The sequence below is a fragment of the Anser brachyrhynchus genome, assembly GCF_964034855.1.
Source record: "Anser brachyrhynchus genome assembly, chromosome: 2".
NCBI lineage: Eukaryota > Metazoa > Chordata > Aves > Anseriformes > Anatidae > Anser > Anser brachyrhynchus.
Genome location: NC_137695.1, coordinates 47,562,700 through 47,573,482, shown reverse-complemented (window position 1 = coordinate 47,573,482; position 10,783 = coordinate 47,562,700).

Below are 10,783 nucleotides of genomic sequence, written 5' to 3'. Positions count from 1 at the left end.
GTATTATTGCCAAATTCACTATAAGCAATTCCATTGGGTACTTGATAACAACAGTAGAATCAGTCAAACGCCCTTGAAGCATTGCATGGTCCCAGATACCTTTCAGAGCCTCTTTGTGTGCCATCCCACCCCCTGAGGTCTGCAAGGATGGGGCTTTTGGAGCTGGATTTTGCAGGAGCAGGAGGGGTACAGTCCGCGTCTTCTGGCCCCTGAACTATGGACCGCTTTTCTTTATGACCTGGCGAGGACTACTGGAACTAGCCTTTTAAAAACAGGTTTAAAACATACAACTTATATGTATATGTATATATAAATTTCATAAGGCCTTTAGCACATAATTCTAGGCTCTTGTTGATTTCTGGCTGCTTTACTATTGCATGGTTTGTTGTCATTTTAATCTGTATTTGTTTCACTGTGGAGTGGTTAGGATGCTTTCAGATCTAGACACATTGCTAACAGAAATTTGGTTCATTTTAGCTTTGAAATTTTTGTAGCTATTAGGCAGCTAACCATTTTCTAAAATTTCACCTTTCTAAAAAATACCTACCCTAGGAAAACTAATATCTTAATTGCTGGAAGTGTTGCAGTTATAATTAATTCTAACATGGAATTGTGTTCTTTCAATTACATTTTTTTCTAAAATACATTTTCTGTTTCTAATTTTTCAAAAATAACATTTCATGGTCCAATATCAAAAAAGAAGAGTAGATGTTATATTGGGTATTACAGTGCAGGGCTCCCATGAATAAATTCACAAACAACCCGGTTATTCTTCCTCTTCTACTACTCTTTTTTCTTTTTTCTTTTTCCCAAGAAGCACTGAGGGTGTATATGCGGCTTCAGAAGTTTCCTTAGAGCTCTTTTATACTTTAATAGGTTTGTTTTGGTGACTATATGCTAGACGAGTATGCTGCAGACATATTTTTTTCAAAAGGTCAAGCAGTCTTCTAACGTGTCCATTGTGTATCCCTGCAGTAAGAAATCCTCAGTGCAAAGGAGAGCTTCATGGTTAAATTTTAAAAGATAATGATTTAAATCTTTTTGTTAGCCTTTTTTTTTTTTTTTTTTAACGTCCTTAGCACTGCTTTTGGAGAGTCAACTTTTAACACCGTAGAAAGCAGGAAGCCCGTTAATTAAAAATAACAAACAGCTAAAGGTAAACTAGTTGGTCACCTTTCCCTCTGAAATACTGGTATTTGGCTATGTTTGTAAGAAACATAGAAACAAATGAGTAGCCATAGCACTAATGTAAGGACAAAGCAAAATTACCAATTACGGAAACATCCAGGGCTCTGGGCCTGAATCTTTGATTTCCCATTTGGGTCTTAAAAACGTATGCATAATTGGCTTCTAATTGTGCATATTCTAGGAACGTATTCAACAATCAACCCTAGATATTTTTTCACACACTGACAAATGTATATTCACTTGTCAGCAAAAATAATAAGACAAAAAATCATTCCGATCCTCTCAGAAAAGAAAAAACAAAATTAATCTTCTTCCATCAGAGTGAGGTTGTAGTATATTAAAAAAATAACATATTTTCATTTTCATACAGGCATGAGGGGGGAAAGAGCAGAGATGCTTGCAATATTTAAGCACTGTTTGAGATTCAAGACTAATCAATGTAATTTCTCCCACATACTTGAGAACTACAGTTTATTAATACACATCTCTTTGCTATGTTAAACAAAAAGCTATGCCATTCAAATCCAGTTCTAGTGGAGAAAAAAAAAAAGTTCTTTATGGATAAAGGGAGGGTAATAGCCAAGCTCAAAATACTGGTGAGATTTCCCCTTTTTTCAAAAATCATGGGAAAAATTGTGCCAGTGCATAGCTCTAGGTCGTTTTGAAGGAAAGGATAGTACTGCAAATATTGATAAATTAATATTGAAGATACCAATCAAAACATCTTGTTAACTGTTTGGAACGGTATAGATTGGAGTACTCTGTAAATGTTGTTCCAAGCATCAGAAATGGAATTATCATTGGTCACCAATTCTATCTATCTATGTATAAAAGTTATCCTTTCCTTCAGTGTTCTGGTTTTGGATATATGCAACATGCCTCAATGTTTCCCTCTTTAGTTCAGCACACATGAATGCCTACCACAGTTTAACTTTATATAGCAGGTATGTTTCAGAAACTGAAAAAAAGTCTCCAGCTGATTTAGCAGCTGAGGCATTACTCATCAGAATATCTGATTACTGGCATATTAAGCAGCAGACACAGTGGAACAGAATAAACATGAAGCATTGCATCTACCAACACATATATTTTAATTGCTTCTAACCAAACAAATAAACATCAAGATGGCTTTATATTCAAAATTTATTGCGTGATCAAGGTAAACAGAAATCTACAATATTGGTCCTTTTTAAAATGTTGTCGTTATCAAGTATACCACAGCACCTAAGTTTTCATTTAAAATCTCTCTGTGTGCCTGTCTTAATGATTCTGGGTCTCGTACTCCTAATTTAAAACAATTGCAATTGTGTTCAGCCACCCTTGCAGGAAAGCTCACCACAAACACGGGGAAACAATAACAGTCGCAAAGGTGTGACACCTACCTTCTCCTTCCCTAATCGAACTCCGTCCACATGAAACCCCTGATTTCTCAGACTCGTAACCCTTTAATTGTCAATACTCTAAATACATGGCTGTACTGCGGAGAGCTGTTTTTAAAAAGGTAGTTGATATCTAAGTGGTGCCTTTTCTTTCAATAGCTTTAGGCCAGATTTCCTTCTTCTAAGTAATTGATTCTAATACGTAATCGTAAAACCGAGGATAATAAATTATCAAGACCTGATTTTTCTGTTCAGACTGGTCTCTTTTAATTACTGTGTGCAGTTTGAAAATACGGGACTATCGGGGTAGGGGGGTCGTTTGAAGAAATCTCCGAACAGGCTCCGCATGGACTAAGGCTTCACATTTCCCTTACACCTCAGAAAATTTCCCCTTCCCTTTCGGTCTGAAAACAGCAAGCAGCCCTAAACAACTCTCTCAATCAAGACACTTGGCTACCCTAACACAGCCCGCTAGTCTCAGGAACCCACTGGTTAAAATCAATGCCTTGCATTCAAAATTTTCCCTCCAGTCTGCAGAATGGAGGTAGCAGTTGGAGCATTTCTGCAGTCCTGGCAAGGAGGCACTGGCTTTCTTAGGTCTCGGTTCTCGATCCCTCACCCGCATGCAGTATGGGCAACGCCATGCTCCAGGCGTATTTATGGACACCATGGAAGAAAGGGTATGAGCAATGGAGACAACAGCTTGGAAGCTCCATCGACGCAACGCGACTACAGTATGTTTTCCTTTCATTGTTCTTTCGATTCACAGTAAATTTCATTCCAGCTCTTAGAAATCATCATCCTTTCCCCCTTTTTATTTCAAAATGGTTGCAGATTTTTCATTCACGAAAAGGTTAAAGGCGTTTCCCCATCGCAGGAGGGATTATCTTACCAGAGGATTCTGGGACTGCAGATGTATACTGCGGCAAAATCCTAAATTCATCGGCAAAAAAAAATCATTTCCAGACCCCAGCTGCTAAAAATAATAGAATTATAGTAAATCATTGATAAGATTAAAACATAAAGCCATTTTTGCGTTCCAAAGTGCTCTAAAACACGAGTCTTTTCTCTTAATTCATTTCTTAAATAATGCAAATTTTAAAGTAGCTTTTCTATCCCAAGCACGCAGCGCCATGAAATCGATAATTTTTGATCTTTTGGTTAGTAGGCAACATGGTGAGCTATTGCAGTGACTGCAGGCAGCAGACATGTTCTTGTCAGCTAAAAATTTTCATATTGTTTTTGAGTCCATTGAGATTTGTGGATGGGATACAGCCAGTTATATCTTCAGCTTGCGCTTTGCTGTGGGGACGTAAACCAGCACCGTTTTAGATGCATGTATAGATATAGATATATGTTTTAAAAACAAGAAGCATTACTGGATTTTAAACAAAAAATTATGTAAAAAGAATGGCTGGTGTGATTATAATCGCATCATGCAGGGTCCACGGTTTCCATTTAGTGAAATTTCGCAGAGGGCAACTTCTTAAGAACATCCCTGCTGTGCAGAGTGAAAAGCATGAACAAACCAAAGACAGAATTCATCTGTGTTTATATTTTACAGACAATGAAAAACCTACTCTTTGTATGCCTTTTTTTCCACCTTATTATTTCACGAAAACTGCAGCATTTTCCCCGCCCCCACCCGAACACTCACCACCCCAGCACTGCGGTGTTCGGTGTTTCTTTCTTTTTTTCTTTCCTTCTTTCTGTCTTTCTTTTTTTCCACCTCTTCTTCTTCTTTTTTGCTTTCACAAATTCTGCACGCGCCATCTTTGTCTATTGTTACTCTTTTCTAATTTCTGTTGCCCATTCTCTTTCAAATCAGCTAATAAACACAAGGCTAAATGCCTGATCAATGCTCACATGTTATATTCTCCCCATCTTTTTCTTTCGGAGAAATAAAATTTAAAAAAAACACCCCACGCCCCAAAATTTCTCTATTACCATAACCTGTTGTATACAGTGGTGATAAAAAACATTATTAACATAATAGCAACAGCTGCAGCCTAAATAGAAGCTATGAGATAATAAATGTGCTACAACAAATTAATTTGCTGCAGGTGCTTGTGCTCTGAACTGCGTAACCCAAGCCATTTCAAGTCTGAATACAATTATTATTCCCCCCACACGCTAAAACAAAGTGCAGAGTGAAATGTCCTGCTATTATAAATGTCTTGTCCTGTTCCCTGAACATTTTAACCATCAGCAAAGAGTGGGAGAAAGGATTTTAAAGCCCGAGTAGCAATCTGCAGCATTTAAAAATATTTAAAGAGGCTTCAAGTCATGTCCAGGCTTGAAGAGATAATGCCTGTCTATACATTAATTTGCACCTATTGTCTCCTAGGCAGAGCTCTATAGGTAGAGATGCACCGAGGTATTACGTGCAGGCAACCGGCAAGGCAGGGGCTGTAAACATCTCATTAGTAACAGATGCATGTTTGTATATGTTGGCACTTCCATTTACTTCCGAGCAGAGAAAAAAAATAAAATCTCTGTGCCATTTTTTAATTTGCAGTGAACTAAGCAGAGATTTTTCCTGTTTTCTCTGGTAAGCCCGGTGTTTGTGGAAGCCAGTTACCAGTCACCTTGCAGGCAGTCGCCAGTAGCGTCTAGCAGCATTCTTCAGATGACGGCGACAGGAAGTTAGATGAAGCCAAGGGAGCTATTTCCATGTGGGAACCGAAATGCAAGAACTGACAAGGTGCTTTTTTTCTTTTCTTTGTTCCCCTTATTTTAGTGCTCGCAGACCTAATTGTCTGAAACCTGGTGAAAAGGCAAAGTTAAGGGCTCAGTTGTGCGGACTTCACTGGCTTCTCGTTGCCACAGTATAACAGTATCCACTGTTTTTTTTTTTAATTTTTTTCAAATGTAATTAGAAAACATGGATGTTTTAAGATTGATTATTCTCACAGAGTAACCTTGAAATGTTCTTTCTGTAATCGTAAAAAAAAAACAAAAAAACCAAAAAACAAGTATGGTATGTTTCCTAAGAGAACTAATCAAACTAATTCCTTGCACAGAACACACTTCCTCTGTGTTTTGGCGGAGCTGTGTAGTGATCAGGGACTCCAGAAGAAATACTTGTGCTGCAGCCTGGTGTGCAGGGTACGGCCCGGGAGGGTGGTGCAGACAGAGAGGTGCGCTTAGCCCGGTGGTGCAAGCCTCCTTCGTCCAAGGCAATGAGCGCTTGCTCACATGAGCCATCCCAGGAAGGTCAATTGGATTACTCACCCGCGAGTGCAGAGTTGCACAACTCAGCCCTACGCTAGCATTTGCATGTCTCAAATCCCTTTTACCTGGAGAAGAAAACATATAATCAATTAAGCAAGGACGCATATGCTGCGCTAGTGAAAATTATTTTGCGTTTATTGCTGCTTTTGTATCAAAGTCTTGTTTTGTTTCTGCGGCTTCTTCATGTTTGCTCCTTAGGTCTGATTTTTAAGTTGTTAGCTGAGCTAAGCTTCTATCTATGGCCACAGCTATTTTCTCAGAGTAACAACTGGGACATGAATTCCTAAATTTGAGGCATTCATCTCCATAATGTTCATGGTAATGTGTCTCCCAGTCATCATTCAAATTAGCAAATAGTATAGCATTTCTACATATGAAGCACGGGGAGAAAAATGCGCTTTCGCAAACTTCTGTGCATGTATTTCCACAGCCTGGTGTTTTCTTTCTCCTGAAGTAAGGCTGGTGCCACAAACAAGTCATACTTTAGGCTCAGCCCCCACCTAAAGAGATGTGTTCCAGTATTTCCGTATCAGGCTATTCCTCTTCTCAAAGGGTGACCGCATTTTGCTGTCAGGTGACTTCAGTAGGGGAATTTGGTCAAAACCCAATGGCACGACCTGGCTAAAGGAAAAAAATATGAATGCCATTACTCAGGAATAGACCTAGAGGAGAACTGTTTGGATCAACATCTTGTTCATCCATCTAACCGGTTCCTGTTCCTGGAGTACCTGAGCACCTACCAGGCTTGGGTTATCAGGACCACATCATGTGGAGTAAGAAAAAAAACAAACCAAAGCTGGAGACCTGCAGCAGGACTGAGGGGCAGGTCTGGGGGTGTTTAGAAAGTCAGTGGAATACTCCATATAATCCCTTGCTCCTGTTAGCAGGTGTTTTTGGAAAGTTGCTGTTTGCCAAGCAATATGGCTTGCTTGGCATTCTGCAGGGAAGCAGAAAGAATCCAGAGTTGCCCGAAGCCTCTTGATACCAAGGCCAGGAGGATGAGCAGCACAGCTTGTTTCTGCCCTAGCCCAACAGGGTAGCAATACGTTTGAGAACAGGGACTTCACACAACAAGGCAGTACATGGGGGGAGTTATATGAAGCTTTATTAAGAAAAAAGTATGCAAATGCTTTTGATGTATTACACCTCCTGATTAATGTAAAGGGGAAAAAAAAGGGATACAAGCATTTTACTTTTCTATCATATAACACTTTTCTCTCACCCCCCACCCCAAAAAAAAAAAAGTGTTTGGGGGGGGGAAGAGACCTAATGGCCATCTCAGGAGAAAAGCAGGCAGTTAAGTGTACAACGACATGCACATTGCAGGCAATGAACTGGCTCCTTTTTATGGCTGTGTGACCGCACACACAGCACACACATATAACTGCAACCAAGCAGAGGCTGTTTTTCATGGGCTACTGTGACTCAAGATTAGTGTGAACGTTGAATGTGGGCCTAATCCTGCCAGGTGCTGATCCAGAAGGCATTTGTTGAGAGTTAGGGAAGACCAGCAGGACTACCCATATTAAAAAATAAAATAAAATCAAAAAACAACAAACAATAGTAACACCAAAACAAAAACAAAAACAAACAAAAACCCCCACAATCCATCAGAGTGAGCATTTTAGCACTTAATATTATGCATGGTAATATCTGCCCTTCTGCATGATTGTAAATTACATTTTTTTTTTTGCCTTTTCCTCATCACAGTTCCTGCCTACTGTGCTTACACAGGCTGTGTTTCTGCAAGTGCATTCTTTAGCACTGGAAATGTGAACATTAACGCATGAGTCTGAAGCACTTGCCTGGGCTGTGCTCATCCGCAGACTCACCCGTTCATTTGTGTGGGTTTTACAATAATGTTTTGCTATTGTTTTGTGTCAATATTTGCTACTGCGCTGGCTCTGCCTTTTTCCTTCCACCCACCTTTCTCCTCACACGCGCTGCCAGAGAAGTGTGGTTTGACTGAAACCAATCCAAGAGATAGATATTGCCTTCTACAGCAGCATTGTTGGCTGCAGTTTGTCAGGCAATGTCCGTGGGGCTGGCGGGGAGGGAGCACGCATGCACCCATATGTGTGTCACCCTGGGGTCCCCTGCAGCCTGTCCCCAGCCACCCAGGAGAGCACCATGCCACGTCTCGGTGCACGGGTATGGTGTGGCTGGAGGGTTTTGGGCTGGGGCATGGGTTTGCTGTTTCTGAGCTCTTTTTCAGCCCCTCCGTGGTGTTGGGCAGGTCAGTCTCTCTCCTTGCACCTCCAGTGTGGAGGATGACTTGCAAAGTATCTTTGGGTGAAGGGTGAAATTCTTGGCATCCAGGTCTCTAGAAACACAAGTGGGGAAAGGTCACTGCCAGCTTTGCTGACAGATTTATTTATCCCTGTGCAAAGGCCTGCTGCATGGGAGATGCCGTGAGGCAGGGACGAAGCCACTACGGTGTCTCGGGAAGCCGCAGCTGAGGATGGCAGTGAGCTCCTTCTCAGAAGTAGTTTCCCTCACCCTCCCAACACTATGGTGTTTGCCATCACCCTTCTCAACCACCAGGTTCCTGCTCCCACTCAGAGGCCACGCAACATCTCCAATTATTGCTGTTTTGAAGGTGGTTCGTGCGGCTGCATGCGCCAAGGATGTGGCGAGGCCTCCTGGCTTCGCCTGACGTGGCACGCGGTAGGAAGGGCCGCGCTCGCGGCCACACTCAAGCTGCGGGAGGAGGAAGGAGCTGGTCAGGAGGTCTCATCTGTTGGGGCAGGCATCTGCAGTGTGAACGGGGAAAAAAGCCACCAGGGTCAGGGGGGACTTCAGCTGCCAACTCCTTTGAAGATCCCTGCAACCGGAGGGAGAATCAGGTTGCCAGCAGACTCTTCCCTTCCCCAAACCTCCTGCCCCTAAAAAAGAAGAGTTGGGGACAAATCGCCAGGAGCCTGTTTGATTCGCCCCCTCTCCCTGTGAGTCTCCTGTCCTGCCAATGCCACCGAGGAGGGCCCTGTCACAGGGTGATTGTCCCCACTGTGACTCTATTGCAGATGGACTGAGGGCCACGCGCTCCATCCATCTAATTCTCTGATGCCTTGCATTTGCCCGCCACATTTAGGCTGCAAGACATTTTTTGTGGCACCCATTATTTTTATTCGCTTTCAAACCCATTTGTTTCTAACATATTGTCACCTCTGGGTAACTAACAATTTTCACCCCTGTATGTTCCTTTGTAAAGTCTTTGGGTGTGTTATTCAGCGAGCGGCTGTAGAAATCGAAGGGTCAGAGATGGGAGGGGGAGTGCATTTCTAAGCAGGTGAAAATGGGTGAGAAGGAGCAAAACTGATGAGTTTCTGGCAGGAATTTTCAAATGAATCCTGGCTTGAGGGAGAAAAAAGGAGAAAAGCTTTTGGCACGGACACAGTTAAATATGCGTTTCACATTTCTGAGCAGTACAGATGATCTGGATCTATTTATTATTTGAAACTCATATCTGGTTCTGTGCAAGAAATGCAAAAACTGATGCTGACTTTTAGGAGTGTCCCCCAAGACCTTTATACACCTACATTCTGTTGGTCTCCCTTTCATCCTCTTGTCAGTCAATACTTAACCCTTTTGGAGTCTGACCTTTTTATAGTGTGAGGGCTTGGTATGTAACTGATCAGATAGTTAAAAGGATATTCTTGCATATTTTTGCAAATCAAAGCATCACACTTGGTTTACTGTGATTTGTGGGTTATATTATTACAAGTACACAGGAGCTTGTTCATTGAGGCACTAAGTCTCTCAAAAGCTTCCTTAATTTGTTTCACAAGCCTTAATTTATTTGAAAATTCATCCCACAGATTTATTATTTCTTATTCTTTCCTGCTTATTCATCAGATGTTTAAAAAGCATCCTATACCCAATCATCAAATGTTAAAAGCTTCCAAGAGATTTGTGTGGTCATTGAACCCCCCCCAAATAGTCATAGCAAGCAGTCTGGAAAAGAACATAGATGGCTGGTTATTAAGTGCCCATATAATTTTAAAATATCCTCTGGTCCAAATGCTAGTAAATTTGTCAAATAATGTCAAAACAAAAAATATTCAACCATCTCTACACATTTAAAACGTTTCTAAGTACATACCACTCTCTGACTCGTCTATAGTTCCAGGAACATGAGGAAATTGTTACAGAAAAGGTGACAATAATACGTCTTGTTGGAACAGAGAACCAAAATGAAGCAGCTGTACATCAGAGAGAAAATCTGAACCAAGAGACTGATAACGAGTATGGCAAATATTTTTTCTTGCTCATGGGTGGAAAAGCCAGTGAAGGCTCTGTTTGAAGACAAAGCACATAGTAATATGATCATAAAAATCACCTAATGGGGACTATGCGATGTACAGTAAATGTATTCCTTTCAATACATTATTCCCTCTACATGCAGGCTTTCAAGGTTGCCTCAGACTGTACTGTGGTTATGATAGCAGTGACACAGCTAGATGTGGGCAGAGCTGGACCTCCTGTTTTGTTCCTATTGCTATTGTTTGTGCTGCTATCATTTCATACTGATCTTATGGCAGCTCCTAAGAAGTTCAGACTGAAGCATCACCCCATTTGTGTGAGGCAGCGTGCAGACATTACCAAGGCACTGTCCATGCTCTGAAAAACCTGCAATTGATGGAAACGAGTGACATTCAGAGGGTGGGGAGAGGAGTACAGTAATTATAGGTGGGGCTGGTAGTATTACCTGTTATTAGGAGCTTGCTTGACACTTCCCATTTTAAAACCTGCTTTTGGTGGTTTGTAACTACTTAGTAAACTTTAACCATTTGTCTTTCTCTAGACTTCCGTCCTTGGCTGCCGCTGCTGCTCAGGCATTATTAACAGGTTGATTTATTTAATTTTGGCATCATGGCAGGGCTGGGGCTGAAGGAAGGAACAGCAGCTTTAAAAAAGTACAATGAAATTTTGTCCTTATGCCTTTCAGTGTTTTGTTTTTTTTTTTTTTTCCTGAAATAAGT